Genomic DNA, 19703 nt, shown 5'->3' with positions numbered 1-19703 from the left:
TGCTTTGAGCCATGTGCGCTTAATCCACTGTACTACCGAAACACCCTACTTTATTTTTCTTTTTTTCTTATCTAGATAGAGACAGAAATTGTGAAAAAGACCACAGTACTAGAGCTTCCTTCACTGATCTGGGGACAGAACTTAAGTCTGGGTTGCATGTATGACATAATAGGACACTATTGAGTGAACTATTTTGCCAGCCCTGAAGATTATTTTCTATAAACTGACAAAATTAACTGTAACTATCATAAGAATTGAAAATTGGATAGTGTCTTTTACATTGTCCACATTAAATTATGTCATGGGTGACTATACATATATGGTAATGGGTTGACAAGAGTAAAGCAAATCAATCTTCCATCATCATATGTGATTTCCATCTCTGGGTCCACAGTGACTATTTCCCTTCTTTGACATTGAAAAGAGGGCAGGAATGGGTAGTGACTTACTAGTTCCTTTTCAGGTTTTGAGAAGCCTACTTTCTTATTTCTTGCATGTCATTCTCTAGAACTTAGTCATGCCAAGGATCAAATGAGAGACAGAAAGTTAAACTTCAAATAAGAAGTACGCACATCAGGCTAAGACTAGGTCACATTAAATTCAAATAAAGGGAGCTCAGATGTTGGTGAGTAAGCTCTCTGGCTTGCCTGAGTAGCTGCTGAGAATAAATCCAGATTTATTTAATTTGGAATGTTACCAGTTTAACCTCTCTATCCTACAATAATTGCTGACTTCTGTGAAATCATATTACATCTGTTTCCAATGTCCTTTATATGATTTAATTTATGATATCTACTAATTTTTTATGAACCTGTTTTCTCATTGCGCATACTTAGTTTTTGAGCAGGTACTGTTTTATAGATACATTTCACATTTTCTGAACTTACTATAGATAGGTGCCTAACTAAACTGTCTTGACAGAATGAATGCTCCTATTTTGGCTCAACTGATCACATTCTTCAGTTCTTTATTACAATGAGTTCATCTTGCTGTCTTCTGACAATTCAAATGGGCTAGAGAAATGCCATGTACTTATAACACAGTTGAACTTACACTGAACATTTTCTCATGGAAAAATGTCTTAGCGGATTTTCATATAAAGTATACATTAGCCAATTTTAATGATTCTTTGGAAGGTTATTACTGTTATTATGCATTTGTCTTGCATACTTGATGGTTCTGCTTTCTATGGGCTGTCTTTTTTTGTTGTTGTTGTTAAAAATTTTAGATAGAAAAATAGTGAAGTGATTCTTGTTAATTTAGACATTTATCAGATGGCAAAAATCTTTTATAGTTCCCTATTTCTTTTAACTTCTACACTTTCCAATGAGTAAAACTTTTTTTGATGGTTTATTTTCTGGCTGAATTACTTTGTGATGCTCTGTATCATGGTTCTTAGCATTGGCTGTATATCAGTTTTTGCTAGCAATTTTTGCTTATTTATTTGAAAAGAGTCCTGTATATCACCCCTGAGAGTTAAGTTTTATATTTTCAGGACAAAATGAGCAACATGATTTTAAACAGATTCAAGATTGATCTTTATGTGGAAGTAGCTAAAAAAAAAAAAAAAACAACCTTAAAGATGAGGTAGAGTAGAATTATGGTTACTCATTGTTATCTCGATTAAATTCTTCTGACAAGTAATGATTTGGAGCATTTTTCCATATGCCTATTGGCATTTTGGAACTCTTCTTTGGGGAATATTCTATTCAAATATTCTCCCCATTTTTGGATGGGGTCATTTGGCTTTGTTGTTGTTGATTTTAGTGAGGACCTAGGCTGGGGGAGGTTGCAGAAAATTAAGAAAAAATATCTATGTTCAGCAGAGGAGCAATTACAGAAGTCAGAACTCCCACCTTTTGCTCCTCATAAAGAATTCTGGTCCATACTCCCAGAGGGGATTTTTTTGTTTTGGGGAGGTAAACGAAACCACTGTGAGACAAGCAAAACTGTTCAATATTCAAAATAAAATGTATTTTCTGAGACAAATAGATTGCAATGAGTAGGATACATTACAGAAATTTACCTACTTCATGTTTAGGAAGCAAATTTGTCTGAGGTTGGGTTTCTAAAATGGGGAGTTTGAGTAGTAGAACTAGAAGGTAAAAAATTCTCTTTTGTTATTCATGAAAATTTAGAAACTTATTTTCATTACTTTTGCTTGTATTTTTAAGGAGTTGTTTCTTTTAGGACAGACAGACAGACAGATGGGATGTGGGGGTGGGTCAAGGAAAGGAGGAAGGTGAGAAAGAGAGGAATACTAGAGCTCTACTCCCCTTTGGGATTTGAATGGTGCCTAGAATGGAACCTAAGATTTACATATGCAAATTCTGCATTCTATTCACTGAGCCACTGCCCAAGTCACATGAATTCTGAAATTGAAATAGCAAGGGTATGGCTGTGGATAATATCAGACTCAAAGGAGAAGGTGATAGGAGGGTGATGGTATTGTAGAAAGGTAGTGGACCGATGTGACAGATTTCCATCAAAACTAAGCCACATCCATCACTCCTTGCCACCATGTTGTAATACTTCTATTAACAAATTTCTTTGAAATTTTGAAAATATATACACTTTCATATAAGATGTGTCTTGGAGATTTAACCAATCCTCATGAATTTTGTGAAAGGTTTTAGAGAGATAAAGCAGAATACATGTCACTGGTCTTACAATCTTTATGAAATGCACAAAGGTTTTTCAGCCATCAGGTGCCCATTCACTGGCTAAGCTGACAGAGAAGCAGGGCAGCTGTGCAATGAATACAGCACTCTCTTAAAGACCTTCACTAAGAAAAGGCCATGTTAAACTGACAGATATCACTAATTCTTATCTTGAGAGGAAAACCATTAGCAAACAGATTAATATTATTCAATAAACTTTAAAAAGGGAAACAAAATCTAGAATTATTAGAGACTAGACATTTACAAAATGAATAGTGTACTTTATTCATATGGTATAAAGATTTAGTGATTAATTCAGTATTTTCCTGCCCTTGGTCTTAACAATTTAACTTTTCAGTCAGGCCTTTACTCAGCATTTTAGGGGCTCACTTTAGGGTAATCACAACAGAATGAACTTTGATCAACTCTTGTGTTTTTTTTTTAATAATACTTTCATATATATTACTTACTTAAGGGATAAAGATAGGAAGAGATTGAGAGGGAGGCAGGATAGAAAGAGAGTGAAGAAGAGACACCTGAAGCATTGTTTCACTGCTCTTGAAACTTCCTTCTTATAGATGAGGTGCAGGGCTTTGAATGAAGGAGGGTCCTAGCACTCTGTGATATGAGCACTAGTAGGTGTGCAACCATCCTGTCCCAGTCGACTCTTCTATCTACTCTTTAGATTTATGACATCTTTACCAAAACTGTCAACATCAAAGCTATTATAAAACTGATAAAAGTGTATTCTCAGCCTTTGTCTTTTAGAAGTAGGTTTCACATGAGATAAGCTGCCCATTCCCTTGATTAATTTTCACACAAATAATTTTTGGATATAATTAAAATAAATGCTAGCAAATGTTATGAAGAAGATTAAAGGAAGGATTCTTTTTTTTAATTTTTTATTTAAGAAAGGATTAATGAACAAAAACATAAGGTAGGAGGGGTACAACTCCACACAATTCCCATCACCCAATCTCCGTATCCCACCCCCTCCCCTGATAGCTTTCCCATTCTCTAGCCCTCTGGGAGCATGGACCCAGGGTCGTTGAGGGTTGCAGAAGGTAGAAGGTCTGGCTTCTGTAATTGCTTCCCCGCTGAACATGGGCGTTGACTGGTCGGCCCATACTCCCAGTCTGCATCTCTCTTTCCCTAGTAAGGTGTGTCTCTGGGCCTTCCATATGATCCAGTAATTCCTCTGGGTTATACCCCAAGGACTCCATAACACCCAACCAAAAAGAGGTGTGTACTCCTATGTTCATAGCAGCACAATTCATAATAGCTAAAACCTGGAAGCAACCCAGGTGCCCAACACCAGATGAGTGGCTGAGAAAGCTGTGGTATATATACACAATGGAATACTATGCAGCTATCAAGAACAATGAACCCACCTTCTCTAACCAATCTTGGACAGAGCTAGAAGGAATTATGTTAAGTGAACTAAGTCAGAAAGATAAAGATGAGTATGGGATGATCCCACTCATCAATAGAAGTTGACTAAGAAAGTACTGTGATAAAGAAGTATAGAGAGCAATCAAAAAATCAGAGTAACCCACTTCCTTAGACTTTTTAAAAAATATACTGACATCATAATTATTATTATAATTAGCATTCGTACGAGCATCAGCACCACTTTTGGAAAAAGTCTAAAGAGTCGTAAGTAGAAGGACCAAACAGGAGTGAGGAGCATTTGCCTGCAGGCCATCTATGACCTGCAAAATCATTTGGTCTGACACTGACAAGGCAACCACAGGCAAGACATGAAATTCAATAAATATATAAGCTTTTTTTTCCACAGCAACATTAAGTGCTAACTTTTAAGTTGATAATTTTGTATGACCCACAAATGATGTTATAAATTTCCAAATAGGGGGGTTGGGCTGTAGTGCAGAGGGTTAAACGCACATGGTGCGAAGCACAAGGACAGGTATAAGGATGCTGGTTCAGGTCCCCGGGTACCCACCTGCAGGGGCGTCACTTCACAAGTGGTAAAGCAGGTCTGCAGGCGTCTATCTTTCTCTCTCCTTCTCTGTCTTCCATTTCTCTCTGTCCTGTCTGGCAACAATAACATCAATAACTACAATAATAACCACAACAGTGATAAAACAAGGGTAACTAAAAAGGAAAATAAATAAATAAATAAAGTATTAAAAATAAATAAATAAATTTCTAAATAGCGCTTGACAGAAAAAATATCCCCCACCCCTGGTCTAAAGATCTCATAGTGATTCTAAGACAGACAAATGAAAATGCATTAAAACTTGCTTTTTGGAAATTTCCACTATAAAGTGATTTTAAATTACTTTTTCTATAACTATGTCTCCATGTTCCAGATACAATCACTAAAATGTCTTTTCACCAAAACTAGTTAGAAATCCCTATTTACTGTCTTTATCCTTTTTTAAAAAATATGTATATTTCAAATTTAGAAGATAAACATTCACAGAACAGTCCCCTAGAGATCTGAAGTTGTGAACATGAAGTTTTCTTTTCTTGAGATATTTCTGCTAGTGGTTTTATTTCTCAAGCAATTTGGTAGAGCTGCTTGTTCACTCATGTAAGAATGCATTTGCTTCTTTGTTCCAGTTCATTGCAGAACATACGCCCAAATCAATAAGAGCATGTAAAAACATTGCCTTTGGTAAAATAATTCTGTTTAGCAAGGTCTAGATGTATGTTTATGGATCAGAACATCCATAAAAAATGGACATCACAGGTTGGCTTTGAAACTTTTAGGTATCTCACTATCAAAGGAAAATTCTGAATTGACAAAGATTAAGTTTTTGTGATGAATTAAAAAAGTTAAAGAATGGTTTATTTTTTACCATGAATATGAAAATGTTGCTTCTAATTACAGTTGTCAGACTGAATACTATTCATCTCATAAAGTTACACCTTCAATTTTAAACTTGATTTTAAATTGGAGCTATTGGCCTTCAGTATTTTATCACTGAGATAATAAATCAGATGTAACACATCATCCTGCATAGTTTAGCAATGAGTTCATTTCTTAAATATTTATTCCTATTCAATTGAAAAAGTATACCAGCTACCTATAATTTATTCATTTCCTCATAAAATGCTGTGCTATATCCTCAAAATAATTAGTATTAAACATATCATAAAATTTAACAAACTTTGGTGAAACAAGTCATATGTATGGTTAGTATTATCCAGCTACTATGGAAATTGTATACATAGCTTTTTTACTTAACCTTACCTATAGTCCAGTGAGGGATTTTTTTTTTCTTCATGTGTTCTAGATGGGGTAATAAGTTATTCAGAAATACTGAGTTTCAGGTTGAATTTTAGATAACTAAAATTGGAAGTAGAGGATTTATTACCAACATTTTTCATCACCTGAGAAGTTAATCAGCAATAAATTTTCCAAATCACTTGTCAGAAGTCCAGAAAAGCAAAACTGGAACTACCAAAACAATACATTGGAGAATTGCTATGGAGTAATTTGTACACTGCTTCTCTGCAGTGGTATATCTGTGACATGACCACCTTGTAAAGCCAAGTAAACACTCCAACCCAGAATATTGTTATAGACAATAAAAATAAAGACAGTGAAAATACCAGTTTAAAGTAAGTATTTCCCTTTTCTTTCCTTTATCCTTCCTCTTGACAGCTACTAATAGAAGACCTGAAAGAGAAGAGAAGGATGGGGAAGGAAGATTGAAAAAGTAGTAGTAGTATATACTCCCTTCCTATTCCAACAATTACCAAAACTATCTGCCACTGAGATGATAACATTTATTATTGAAGTTTAAGTAAAACTCATTTTTAAATTATTTATTTATTATTAGACAGAGCTAGAGAGAAATTGAGAGGGGAGGAGGAGATAGAGAGGGAAATAGACAGAAAGACACCTGCAGCTCTACTTCACCACTCATGAAGCTTTCTACCTGTAGGTGGGTGGGGACCAGGGGCTTGAACCTGGGTCCTTGTAAACTGTGATATGTGCACTTAACCAGGTGTTCCACCACCTGGCCCCCAGTAAAATTCATTTTTAAGATTCCATTTTGTACATACTGGGTAGGAACCAATGTGATCCTGTAATGTGAGGTCCTCTAATGGGTTTTGGAAAAACATAGTTACTGACTGTAGTAAAAAATACTAGATTATTTAGTGTTGATTGAATTTAAACTGTTTATTACTTCAAATTCACTTGTGAAATACTGGAAAGAGGTATAGGCTGTCAATATTTACAGATGTTTCTGTTATTGGAGTAAATTATAGTTTATAAGTCACAATTAATAATTGTATGCACAATGACTTGGCAGAAATATTTTTGAGATGACTTTTTTATTGTATTATTATTGTTTATTATTATTATTATTTTACCAGAGCATTGATCAACTCTGGATTATGGTGGTGCTGGGGATTGAACCTGTGACTTCTGAGTCTCAGGCATGACAGTCTGTTTGCATAACCATTATGCTATCTACCCCTGCCTCAGATTACTTATTTGGCATATTTTTTTAGCAAAATAGCTCATTTGGATAGTGTGTTCCCTTAACGTGTGAAACCCAGAGTTTGGTCCCCACTACATTATAGGAAACCTCAGTGCTGTGGTCTCCCCTCCCTTTGCCACTGCTTCTAGTTAAAATAAATAAATAAAATATATATATATATATAACATAATGTAAGAAACTATAGTCTTTTTAAAGTTGCATATCTATAGGTTTGCTCATAAAGCCTGTACCCATGCAGGTGGAGTCAGGGACTTGAACTTCAGTTTTTCCATTTGGTAACAAATGTATTCTACCAGATGCACCACCACTAGAACCCTGGATATCTTTAATTCCATAGATGTTAGGAACACAGTTTGTATTTATGGTGAGCAAAAGGAATTATGACATGAAAATTATTAGCATACAGATGAAGTCAGGCTGTCAAGAGCGTACCACAGACATATGTAAACTCGCAAGGGATTGTGGGTATGGAAAAGTACTTAACCAAGTGTCTAAGGGAAGTTCAGCCCTCTTTGACTCTAGCCTCCCTTTCACTGTTGTCATTCTTTTATTTTTTTTTATTTAAGAAAGGAGACATTAACAAAACCATATAATAAGAAGGGTACAATTCCGCACAATTCCCATAACCTGATCTCCATATCCCATCCCCTTCCCTGATAGCCTTCCCATTCTCTATCTCTCTGAGAGTGTGGATCCAGGGTCGTTGTGGGTTGCAGTGGGTGGAAGGTCTGGCTTCTGTAATTGCTTCCCCGCTGAACATGGGCTTTGACTGGTTGATCCATACTCCCAGTCTGCCTCTCTCTTTCCCTAGGAACCGGAGCTCCAGTACACATTCATGGGGTCGTCTGTCCAGGGAAGTCTGGTCAGCATCTTGCTGGCATCAGGAACCTGGTGGCTGAAAATAGAGTTAACATACAAAGCCAAACTAATTGTTGAACAATCATGAACCTAAAGACTGGAATAGTGCAGATGAAAAGTTGGGGGGTATTCCCTGCATGCTCTTGTGTACTTCTGCTTTCAGGTATATATTTTTCCCCTAGGTTATGGGCACTGTGAATCTATGCTCTATCTCAGGGGATCTGGACTATATCTAGGTTTGGGGACTTTATTGGGGAGTGGAACACCTGGAATGGAATTAGAGAATACTATGAAAGGAAAGGTCTCACCCGAATGATGAAGCTGAAGGGTTGTCATTCCACACCTGAAGTCTCTGGTCACAGTCTGAAGTGAAGCATGCTGGGGTGGCACTTGTTGCACTGATTTGGTTGTGATCCGCGGATGCAGTATTATTTGATTTGAATTGAGAGCAGCATGCAGAAAAGTGGACCCCACCCTAAGGTTCCAGGACTGGGGGAAATATAGGCTCTATAGTGGAAATGTGAAGTTCCTGTTGTCTTAGGGTTCAAGAAGACAATGGATAGTTACTGTTATCGTCACATTATTTTGTGATAGGGTTAACTTGGAAAGTCCATTTGTTAGGGTTTGGGGTATAATACCCAGCATCTTGTATATAGCTGTGCTACCGGTTGCTTCTGTTCTCCCTGGTCTAGGCTTTTGGGAGAGACCACTGTTGTCATTCTTGTCTAATGTTCTCTCAGTATGAGATGATGCTGTTTCCCAGAGGACCTGCACTTATTGTAGCTGGTGAACAAATTTTAAGGATTCATGACTCCTGCCACATTCTAGTTAGCCTTTTTCTCCTGTTTTCCCATTGTGTTATTACGTGCCTAATAAACTCCTGTTATATTAAACCTCATAGCAGAAAGCCTGCCTAACAGAAGTTTCTTTTTAATTTTTTATTATACATGAGTAGAATTTCCCATGTCTAGGCTTATTATATAACTACCTTTACTAATCTTATGCTTGATTTGTGTACAGACTCAATTTTAGATATTTCTAAAGACTTTGGACAGAAGTCAAAGTAAAATTCATAGACATAAGATGCCCAGTATCTATAAAAGCTAGTTAACATGAAAAGTTCAATATAGCTGATGAGATCATATAAAAATGTTGTTTTTTTTTAATTTTTTATTTAAGAAAGGATTAGTGAACAAAAGCATAAGGTAGGAGGGGTACAACTCCACAAAAATGTTGTTTTTATTATATGAAGGTGAAAAGTATCTTTGATTCTAGATATGTAGATCTCCTGATAAGCTTGGAAGGCAAACTCATTGTGTGTTATCATCTTTCTATTATTATTGAGTAATACTGAAAGGAATATGCAACACAGACTATTTTTTTCAATCTAAGTTGCAAAATCATTGAAATAAAATATTCAGATTGTATCAACAATTATTGTCTAATCCCTTTAGTTCAACTCATAGATATGAGTATGACTGTAAATAGAGTAAACATAAAATTCATTATTGATCTAAGGAACACTGGGAGGTATGAGAAAGGTAGCACTCATAATACGCACACATACATATAAAGTTATTACTAGAAGTTACTTATTGCCATACTGTTATGATGATAGGCGTTTTCCAAATAGTATGAACCTTTTATTGTGTTCAGTTTTTAATAGTTTGTGTTACCCTAAGACTCTTGATCACACACGGTTTCTACAAGAAATTTAGGTTATCAAATTTGAAGATAAAATTGTATAGCAACTCTTTTGTTTAGAAGTTATGAATTGAATAAGTAATGTGCCTTCCTTGTTTTACAATCTAGCTTCAATTTTCCAACCTCTGAAACAGTAAAGAATATAAACTGTTTTGAACCACATGTTTAACTGACCTTTATAAAGATCAAATTCACTGTTTTAAAAAAGTAAACTCAATTAGTATCTCCATGTGATGCTTACCTAGACTACTGTTATAAACCAAAAAGACTAACAAAAGAAATTAAGACACTAAATATAAAAATCACAATCATAAAAGTTCTTCTCTATATATTAAGTTTGGGGATCCTTAAACACACTCATGTGGACTCAAGAGTTGTAGACCCAGGACCAGAAAAATAGCTCACTTGTTTAGTGAACTCCTTTGCCATGTGGAAGTCCCATGTTCAAGCCTGGTCCCTATTACACTGGTTTATTCCACTGAAGGGAACCTCAATGTTGTGATCTTTTTTACACTCCTTAATTCTCTCTCTCTCTCTTTCTGTATGTCTCTATCTCTCTGTTTTGTTTCCAAAATTCTCTCTGCATCCATTTCATTAACTGATCTATGTCTGTTAGGGGAAAACTCTAGATCCAGCTATTTTTTAACCAACTCTTTTATTTGGTTGATGATTTGGGCTGTTCTGTATTAGAACTAATTGTGTGGCCTTTATTATTAGGCCAGTCTTCAGCTTTCAGTCACAAAACATTTATAACTCCTATTTGATTATTTGTGTTCTCTGCATTCTAAAAGTCTGGGTTCCTTTCCCAAGGAAAATCAACACCTGTTTTTTTTTAATATTTATTTTACTTATTCCCTTTTGTTGTCCTTGTTGTTTTATTGTTGTAGTTATTATTGTTGTCGTTGTTGTTGGATAAGACAGAAAGAAATGGAGAGAGGAGGGGAAGACAGGGGGAGAGAGAGACACCTGCAGATTTGCTTCACCGCCTGTGAAGTGACTTCCCTGCAGGTGGGGAGCCGGGGGCTTGAACCAGGATCCTTCCGCTGGTCCTTGCACTTTGCACCACCTGCACTTAACCCACTTCACTACAGCCCGACTCCCAACACCTGTTTTTTTTTTTATTTAAAGATTAGTGATTTATAAAATTATGAAATAACAGGAGTGTAATTCCACACCTTTTCCACCACCAGACTTGTGTGTCCCCATGCCCTCCATTGGAAACTGCTCTAGTTCTCCCAAGATCACAAATATGGGTTGACTATTATTTCTATAACTATCTGTCTATATTGATATATATATATTTGCCCATGTTTTCTATGGACCTTCCTTCTCTTCCTTTCTAAGTCACACCTACTATATCTGAGTGTTTTACCCCCCCCTTTTTTTTTCTTCCTTTTCTCTTTCTGGGTCCTGATGGAATTAGAGTTCAGAGCCCTCTGGTCATCTTACCCTAACATTTAGCCCTCTAGGAATATGGACCAAAATTCCTTATAGGGTGCAGAAGGTGGATGGTCTGATGTCTGTAATTGTTTCTCTGCTGGACATGGGTATTGGCAGATTGATCCGTATACTCAGCCTGTTTCTATCTTTCTCCAGTATGATAGTTTTCTGGAAAGATGAAATTCTGAGACATATCAGTGAGGTCATCTGCCCAGGGAATTCAGGATGGAATCATTCATTATAGCATTGGCAACTCGAAGCCACCTAAATGTCTGTACTCAATATCTCTGTTACCTCCTCACTTATGTTCTTGCTTGTTTGATGAGTGACAGACTCTTGAACTGCTACTCCACGTCTGCAGACCTAGACAGACTATATATATATATATATATATATATATATATATATATATATATATATATATATAATTATTGAGGGGTTTAATGCTTTACAGCACAATCACTGACATGTGCATACAATTTCATTATATAATAGGCTCCCAGGGTTTCCTTCCTATTCACCCTCTCCCTCCCTCCCCAGAGTCCTTTGCTCTGGTGCAATACACCATGTTCAGTCTGAGTTTTGTCAGGCTTAGCTTCGCAGGTGGGAGACAGATGACCCGGGACTCATGGTTGAGCTGTACACAGTACCTCTTTATTCATGCAAGACGCAGCACAATCTAAGCCAAGCTAAACTAAACTAAAACAAACAATGTTGTCTTTATATATACTTCCCAAGTAGGGTGTGAACAGGATGTGACATAGAGAGGGTGGAGAGAAAAGTGAGGAGAGGGGGAGGAGCAGGTAAGAATTCTACCACTGAACCACCAATGCCCTGGAGGGAAGGTGGTGCTTTATGTAAATGTAAAAGTGATTTATGTAAATAGACCGCAGCTTTGAATGGGATCAAACTAATCTCATACAGACATACTGGTGTTTAAGGGGGGGGGGGGGCTGGCATACTATCCAACAGAGTTTCACTAAGGCCTCATTGGATTATGTTTAAGGAATCATCAGAATTCTCTTGAGGACTCTTGTATCATGGCTTCCTCCCGTCATACCTTAGGGATAACTCTGTTACCATTTTGAAGATATATTTCCATATCAAGGGTGTGGCCTAGTCAAATTATGTTTCTATCAAAATGTATAACTTTGCTTATTATCCTACTAAAACCCACTAACTCTATTTAAAAAAAATCAATAAATCTTTTTTAATTTTTATTTAAATATGATGTTCTTCTATATCTAACAAGGGTTGATGAATTCTCCCATTCACTGCTAATACATTTTTGAATACACCATTCAAAAATGGTGTGAAACAAAAACATACACTCATTCTTGCACTCTCCCACACACAAATGACATACTAATATCATTAGCATGATGAAAATGTTCAGAGTATGAGTTTTACAATAAGCGATTAATAGTCAAATTAATGGTAATAGAATTAACTTACTAAAACATATTTAAGAAATCTCATGGGTCTTTGCTATATTAAGTGTATTTTTCATAATGTTATAAAACTCAATGATAATTTTCAAGCATGTATTTCACAACAAATGTGCTTAGTACATATTTGTGATGAGATGTTCTATACACATTATTTTTTGAAATTAAAGAAAACAATGTAGATGTCTTTTTAATTTATCCTTTCCATTCAGTTAGCAACTGTTGTATTCTAAAACAATATAAATCAAATAAAGTGGTTAAGTTTTTGTATAGTCTATCAAACATTCTGTTTTGAGTTAGCATTTTCTTTACTTGTCCTCTTTTTAGTTTCTATACTCACAAAATATATGGTAAAAAAATTTCAAATGGATGCAATGGTACTGTTATTCTATAGGATATGACCAATTTTATTAACAAAGATAGCAATTTTACTCTAAAGTTTCCTTAATTTCCTGTTGACTCTCACTTCAAATTAACTTTGTCATCCTCTGTACATTTCATTGAAGAGAAGGAAAATTGTGACAATTATTTAACATGTTATGAGTCGTTTTTTAACTTTTGAGAAAAAATCAATGGCAAGGAAAGAGAATAGCAGAGAGAGAACCAGACACCTAATATTTAGGGTCCTGGGGTAGAACATGGGACCTAACACATGAAGATCTGCACTCTAACAGTGAGCCACATTCCTGTTCACAGAGGATCCTTAGTAAATGATAATTATCTTAAACTAATTCTATGTTTTTGTATTTCTTCTTTTTTATTTTTAACCAGAACACTGCTCAGCTATGGCTTAGGATGATGTAGGGAACAGAAACAGGACCCTGGAACATCAGGTATGACAGTCTTTTTGCATAATGTCATCAGGTATGACATGTCTTTCGTGAAACACTCACGAAAGACATGTCTCTGATATCTGACTACTGTAAAAAATGGCAACTAATCCCTAGCACTGCAAAAACGGTATCATCTGTTTTCCATCTACACCATGCCTCGGCCTCGCGTGAGCTTAATGTGCAGCTTGGCGATACAAGAATCCGGCATGAAGCCCAGCCAGTCTATCTTGGCGTTACTCTAGATCACACCCTGTCATTTCAGGAACATCTCATAAAAACTGCAGCAAAGGTGGGCGCAAGGAATCACATCATTGCAAGACTGGCCAGCTCCTCATGGGGCGCGAGTGCTTCCACACTACGATCATCATCTCTGGCATTATGCTATTCCACTGCAGAATACTGTGCCCCAGTATGGTTCCGTAGCCCCCATGTCCACTTGGTCGATTCCAAATTATATTCCTCCATGAGGATAATTTTTGGAACCATCCGTTCCACCCCGGTTCCATGGCTGCCAGTTCTTAGCAACATCGCCCCGCCAGATATTCATCGGGATGCGGCATCATCTAAGTTCATTTCCCACGTCTACGCTCGACTGGACCTGCCAATATACGCAGATATCTTCGCCCACCCTGTCCAACGCTTGACGTCTCGTCATCCAATCTGGTCCCCTACGCCTACACTGAACTTCTCTGTTCCAGACTCTTGGAAACAGAGTTGGTAGTCAGCTGAGGTAAAGAACAAACACCTCATCACAGACCCCTGCAAGCGTCAACCCGGCTTTGACCTAGCACATTATGATTGGGCCCTCCTCGATCGCTATCGAACAGGCCATGGCCGGTGCGCCGCTATGTTCCACCGCTGGGGAGTCAGAGATGACCCGAACTGCCCCTGCGGCTACAGACAATGACCCACATAGTCAACGACTGCCACCTCTCCAGATTCAAAGGAGGTCTCGAAACTTTACATCAGGCTCAACCTGACGCTGTTGACTAGCTACGGAAGAAGGGCAAACGCTAGAAGAAGAATCATTATGCTCTCTCTTCCATTCACATTTTAAATTGTTATATAAAGTTCTAGTGTCATTTTTGATTAGATGAAGTATATTTCACCTTATCTATGAAGTCAAAACATGGACATAAAATTAAAAGGTAGAAAAATCAATAGAAAAATTTACGATGTACAATAGCAGATGTACTATAGCAGTTAAAATACATTTTTGTCAGAAAATTTAAAAAGACATTAATAACTACTTTATAGTGGTAAAGGTATTAATGAATTCTACTGAAAAACTATGGTTCTAAACATTTATGATGGTTTATCTGTCAGGGCCCAAGACATTTCTAAAATGAGATGAAGGTGACCTATGTTCTTTTTTCTCTTTTAGATTTTATTATTGATTCATGAGAAATGATAGGAGAGAGAGAAAGAACCAGGCATGACTCTGGTACATGTGCTGCCAGTAATTGAATTTAGGACCTCATGCTTGAGAGTCTAATGCCTTATCCGCTGTGCCACCTCCCAGACTATATTCTTAATCTGCTTGTCTCACTATAAAACACATACATACACACACACACACACACACACACACACACACACACACACACACACACACTCATACACAGACACACCAAAAACATTTAAGTGATTCTGAATATAATCATGAATCATAGCAGAATAAAGAACAGTATAACTTGTGCAATGCAGTAACTTAGATTGACTAGGTTGAGTACTGCATCATGATACACTATCAATGTTGAGAATATTTCTGGAGTCTTGGGATTTTCTTTTCCATCGTTATGAAATTAAACATACAGGTGCCTGCTGAAGAATAATGAAATGCTAATTTAAGGAAACTTTAAAAACCTTACAGTAAGAACAAATATTTTAATTGGAGAAACATAATGACAGTTAATATCTTAGTATCACTAAGTGTTCTAAATAATTTTTATATAGTTGTTTCTTAATCTCTCACAACTGCAAATATATGAAAATGGAGACACAGGAGGGTTATATTATTTGGCTAAGTGGAAAAAGTTAATTTCCAACTTGGATATTCTTATAGGTTGAATTGTATCTTGCCAAAATTACATGCTGAAGTTCAAACTACTGTTTCTCAGATGTGACCTTACTAGGAAGTAAAGTCTGTGCAGATTTAATCACATTAAGATGAGATAATTAGGATGGACACAGAATCAGTATGAGAAGTATACTTGTAAAGTAGGGAAATTTAGATACAGACAAGCACAGATGGAAAAGGATGTGAACACACGCAATTAAAACTTGTGAAAAGAGAAGATTCAGAGGGTGAATAGTGATCATTAGTCACCCAGTTTATGTTACTTATTTGAAAACCCTAGAAAATTAATTAAGAGGGTTTAGTACATAAAAAATTATACATCATCTAAGGACATTGATCTTTGTATATATTTTTACAAGTGAAACACATTTAAAAGTCATAGAACATTAACTATGAAACATAAGACTTTCCTAGAAGGTATAAAACAAATTATAAACATTTAAAATAATGTCAGTGTGGGTTAAATAATGGAAATAGAAATAATTCAAACCTAGGAACACCACACCAGCCCAATAAAATATTTTGGCTATATTGGTTCTTTAACTTCATTTTATCTGAAACCTTAAAATAGTAAAAGCAGAATCAGAAAGATAACATATGGATGATGTGCTTTCTCTGTCATAAACATGACCTAAGTTCTAGTTTTATTTCCACAACAATTGGGGAAACGGGGACTAATGTGCTTTGTCTCTTTTTATTTATTTTTACTAGGGTGATTAATGATTTATAGGAAATACACCTGTTGGTACATGTGTAATATTTCTCAGTTTTATGCATAACACTCTAATTCCTTACCCAGGTCCTCCTCCTCTATCATGCACCAGGACCTGAAAGCCCACCCACCCTCCACAAGTCCTTTACTTTAATGCAGTACACCAAACTCAATCCAAGTAGTGCTTTATCTTTTTTTTTTAATTTATTTTTTATTTAAGAAAGGATAAATTAACAAATCCATAGGGTAGGAGGGGTACAACTCCACACAATTCTCACCACCCAATCTCCATATCCCACCCTCTCCCCTGATAGCTTTCCCATTCTCTATCCCTCTGGGAGCATGGACCCAGGCTTCCTTGTGGATTGCAGAAGGTGGAAGGTCTGGCTTCTGTAATTGCTTCCCCGCTGAACATGGACGTTGACTGGTTGGTCCATACTCCCAGTCTGCCTCTCTCTTTCTCTAGTAGGGTGGGTCTCTGGGGAAGCAGAGCTCCAGGACACATTGGTTGGGTCTTCAGTCCAGGGAAGCCTGGCCGGCATCCTGATGGCATCTGGAACCTGGTGACTGAAAAGAGAGTTAACATACAAAGCCAAACAAATTGTTGAGCAATCATGGACCCAAAGCTTGGAATAGTGGAGAGGAAGTGTTGGGGGGGTACTCACTGCAAACTCTAGTGTACTTCTGCTTTCGGGTATATATTTTGCACTAGTTTATGGATAAGTGTGAATATATGCTCTCTCTCACAGAAACTGGTGTATATCTAGGTTTTGGGTCTTTGTTAGAAAGTGAACCACATGGGATGTAATTAGAGAATACTATGTAAGGAAAGGTCTCACCTGAGTAATGAAGCTGAAGGGTTGTCATTCCACACGTGAAGTCTCTGGACACAGTCTGAGCGGAAGCATGTTGAGGTGGCAATCGTTGTGTTGATTAGGTTGCCACCGGCAGATGCAATATTATTTGATTTGGATTGGGAGAGGCATGCGGGAAAGTGGGCCCTATCCTAAGGTTCCAGGACTGGGGGAAATATAGGCTCTATAGTGGAGATGTGAGGTTCCTGCTGTCTTAGGGTTCAAAAAGACAATCGATAGTTAATGTTATCATCACATTATTTGGTAATTGGGTTAACTTTGAAAAGTCCTTTTGTTATGGTTTGCTGTCCAGTATCCAGTATCTTGTATATAGCTGTGCTATTGGTTGCTTCTGATCTACTTGGTCTAGGCTTTTGAGAGAGTCCTCATATCAAATACACATCCTATATATTAAAAAGACTCAGTCTGTGTTTTAAAAACTTTGAGACATACAATTAATTTTCCCCCTCACTTTAATTATCTAGTGATTTATCTTTACCCATCCATTCTTATTTTTCAACTTCTGTCAATGAGTGAGATGATTCCATATACATTCTTTCTGGCTGACCTCATCTTGGACAGAGCTTCCTTCAAGTTTACCTCATCTTGGAGAGAGCTTCCTTCAAGCTCTGTCCAAGATAAGTGAAGAAGGTGAATTTATCATTTTTAATAGCTGAGCAGTATATACTTTCATTGTATATATGTACTACAACTTTCTTAGCCGCTTATCTGTTGTTAGACACCTAGGCTGCTTCCAGATTTTGACTATTACAAATTGTGCTGCTGTGAACATAGGAATACACAGGTTTTTTTAGTTTAGTGTGTTTGATTTACTAGAATATATTGCCAGGAGAGGAATTGCAGAGTCATAAGGTGGTTCCATTTCTAACCTTACTAGACTTCTCCAGATAGCTATCCACAGGGTTGGAACAATTTATATTCCCACCAGCAGTAGGGTGGTTCTCTTACCCGTGAAACCTCTCCAGCATTTGTTGTTGCTTTTTTTTTTTTTTTCTGATGTATGACATTCTCACAGGAGTGACATGGTATCTCATTGTTTTCTTTATTTGTGTTTCTCAATCAATGACTTGGAACATTTTTTCATATATCTGTTGAACTTTTGTGTCTCTTCTTTGGTGAGTATTCCTTTCATATCTTCTTCCCACTTTTGAAAGGAGTTACTTTGTTCCTGTTGTTGAGTTTCATAAGCTTTTTATATATTTTGGCTATTAGCCCTTTTGTCTGATGTTTCCCTGTCTCTTTATCTCTCACGATTTGGAAAATGGCAGTTTGAAGTGGTGAAGTCCCTAGGGGAAAAAGTCATGCTAAGATATACTGTAATTAAAGATAAAAATTAAGTGGGAGTCGGACTGTAGAGCAGCGGTTTAAGCTCAGGTGGCGCAAAGCACAGGAACCAATGTAAGGATCCAGGTTCGAGCCCTGGCTCCCCACCTGCAGAGGGGTCGTTTCACAGGCCAGGCGGTGAAGCAGGTCTGAAGGTATCTTTCTCTCCTCCTCTCTGTCTTCCCCCTCCTCTCTCCATTTCTCTCTGTCCTATCCAACAACGATGACAACAGTAATAACTACAACAATAAAACAACAAGGGCAATAAAAGGGAATAAATAAATAAAAATTAAATTTGATAAAAATACATGCACTAATACTATACTAGATTTTGTGCATTTTAAAAGGTTTCATCTAATGTTAATTTAAGATATAATACAAAAATCATTTAACCAAATACTCTGAAACTTGCTATTTACTGCTGCATAGCCATTGCATATTTAACTGTTGTTTTACTGTTCATGCTTTGAGATATTATCCCTTACCTAAGTGTCTTTTTTTCTAATGTACATGGGTCAGCAGTAGACTTCTGTACTAATAGATTTTGAAGACAGATGGTTGAGGTTGCTAATACATTACAGTTAACCAATAACTGGCCTGTTGGTTTGTTTGATGCATTATGAATGCTAGCTAGAGTCTTCTTTGTACTGATTACATAACCGTGGCATCTGCCCATTTTCTGCTTCATTGTACTGTGTCAAAAACAGACATTTTATCTTCAGAAGTTTTCTTGTCAATCAAAAGTATTCAGATTCAACAATGCCTGTCAACCTTGGAAAATTTAAACATGCCATAAATTTATAGTACCAGTGGTAGAAGTTTTATACACTAGAATGTCTCATTACATTTCAAGAAGATAATGTGTAATGATTTATATACAAGTTGTACTTTATTGAATGATGTTTAATTTTAACAGGTAGTATCACAATTATTTCTTGTGCTCTAAGTGTTCTACTGTTTGACAGATTCTGACATTATTTTTTTTTAATTTAGTGCATCGATTGGATGCTAAAATCCTAAGACTATATAACTTGTCTATAATTTAATTTACACAGCAAAGGAAATCAATAAGCAAATCTTTATCATGTCATCTGTCCAAGTTATTTTTTTATGTTAAGGCAAGCTGTCCAAATATCAAAGCAAAATGTTGACCATGCTTATTCCACTAAATATATACATAAAACTAAATTAACTTGAAGCACAAGGAACTGCCTGGCTAAGCATAAAAGTTAGGACAATCAGACAGTGTAAGAATGTGCTAAAATGCTTTAAAAGGTAATGAAAATTTG

General features: G+C 36.5%; 1 long non-coding RNA gene across 1 annotated transcript in view; it reads left to right on the top strand.

The window, feature by feature from the left end:
• LOC132538719 (uncharacterized) overlaps window positions 1–19703 on the top strand; it is a 144217-nt gene that overhangs the window by 46183 nt on the left and 78331 nt on the right. The window contains exon 2 of the long non-coding RNA XR_009550075.1: window positions 13363–13424. This is a non-coding gene — a long non-coding RNA (uncharacterized LOC132538719). The remainder of the gene's footprint in view (window positions 1–13362; window positions 13425–19703) is intronic.

This window comes from Erinaceus europaeus, chromosome 5, assembly GCF_950295315.1.
Source record: "Erinaceus europaeus chromosome 5, mEriEur2.1, whole genome shotgun sequence".
Lineage (NCBI taxonomy): Eukaryota > Metazoa > Chordata > Mammalia > Eulipotyphla > Erinaceidae > Erinaceus > Erinaceus europaeus.
Note: the sequence above shows the minus strand (reverse complement) of the source record. Positions and strands in the feature narration are given on the sequence as shown.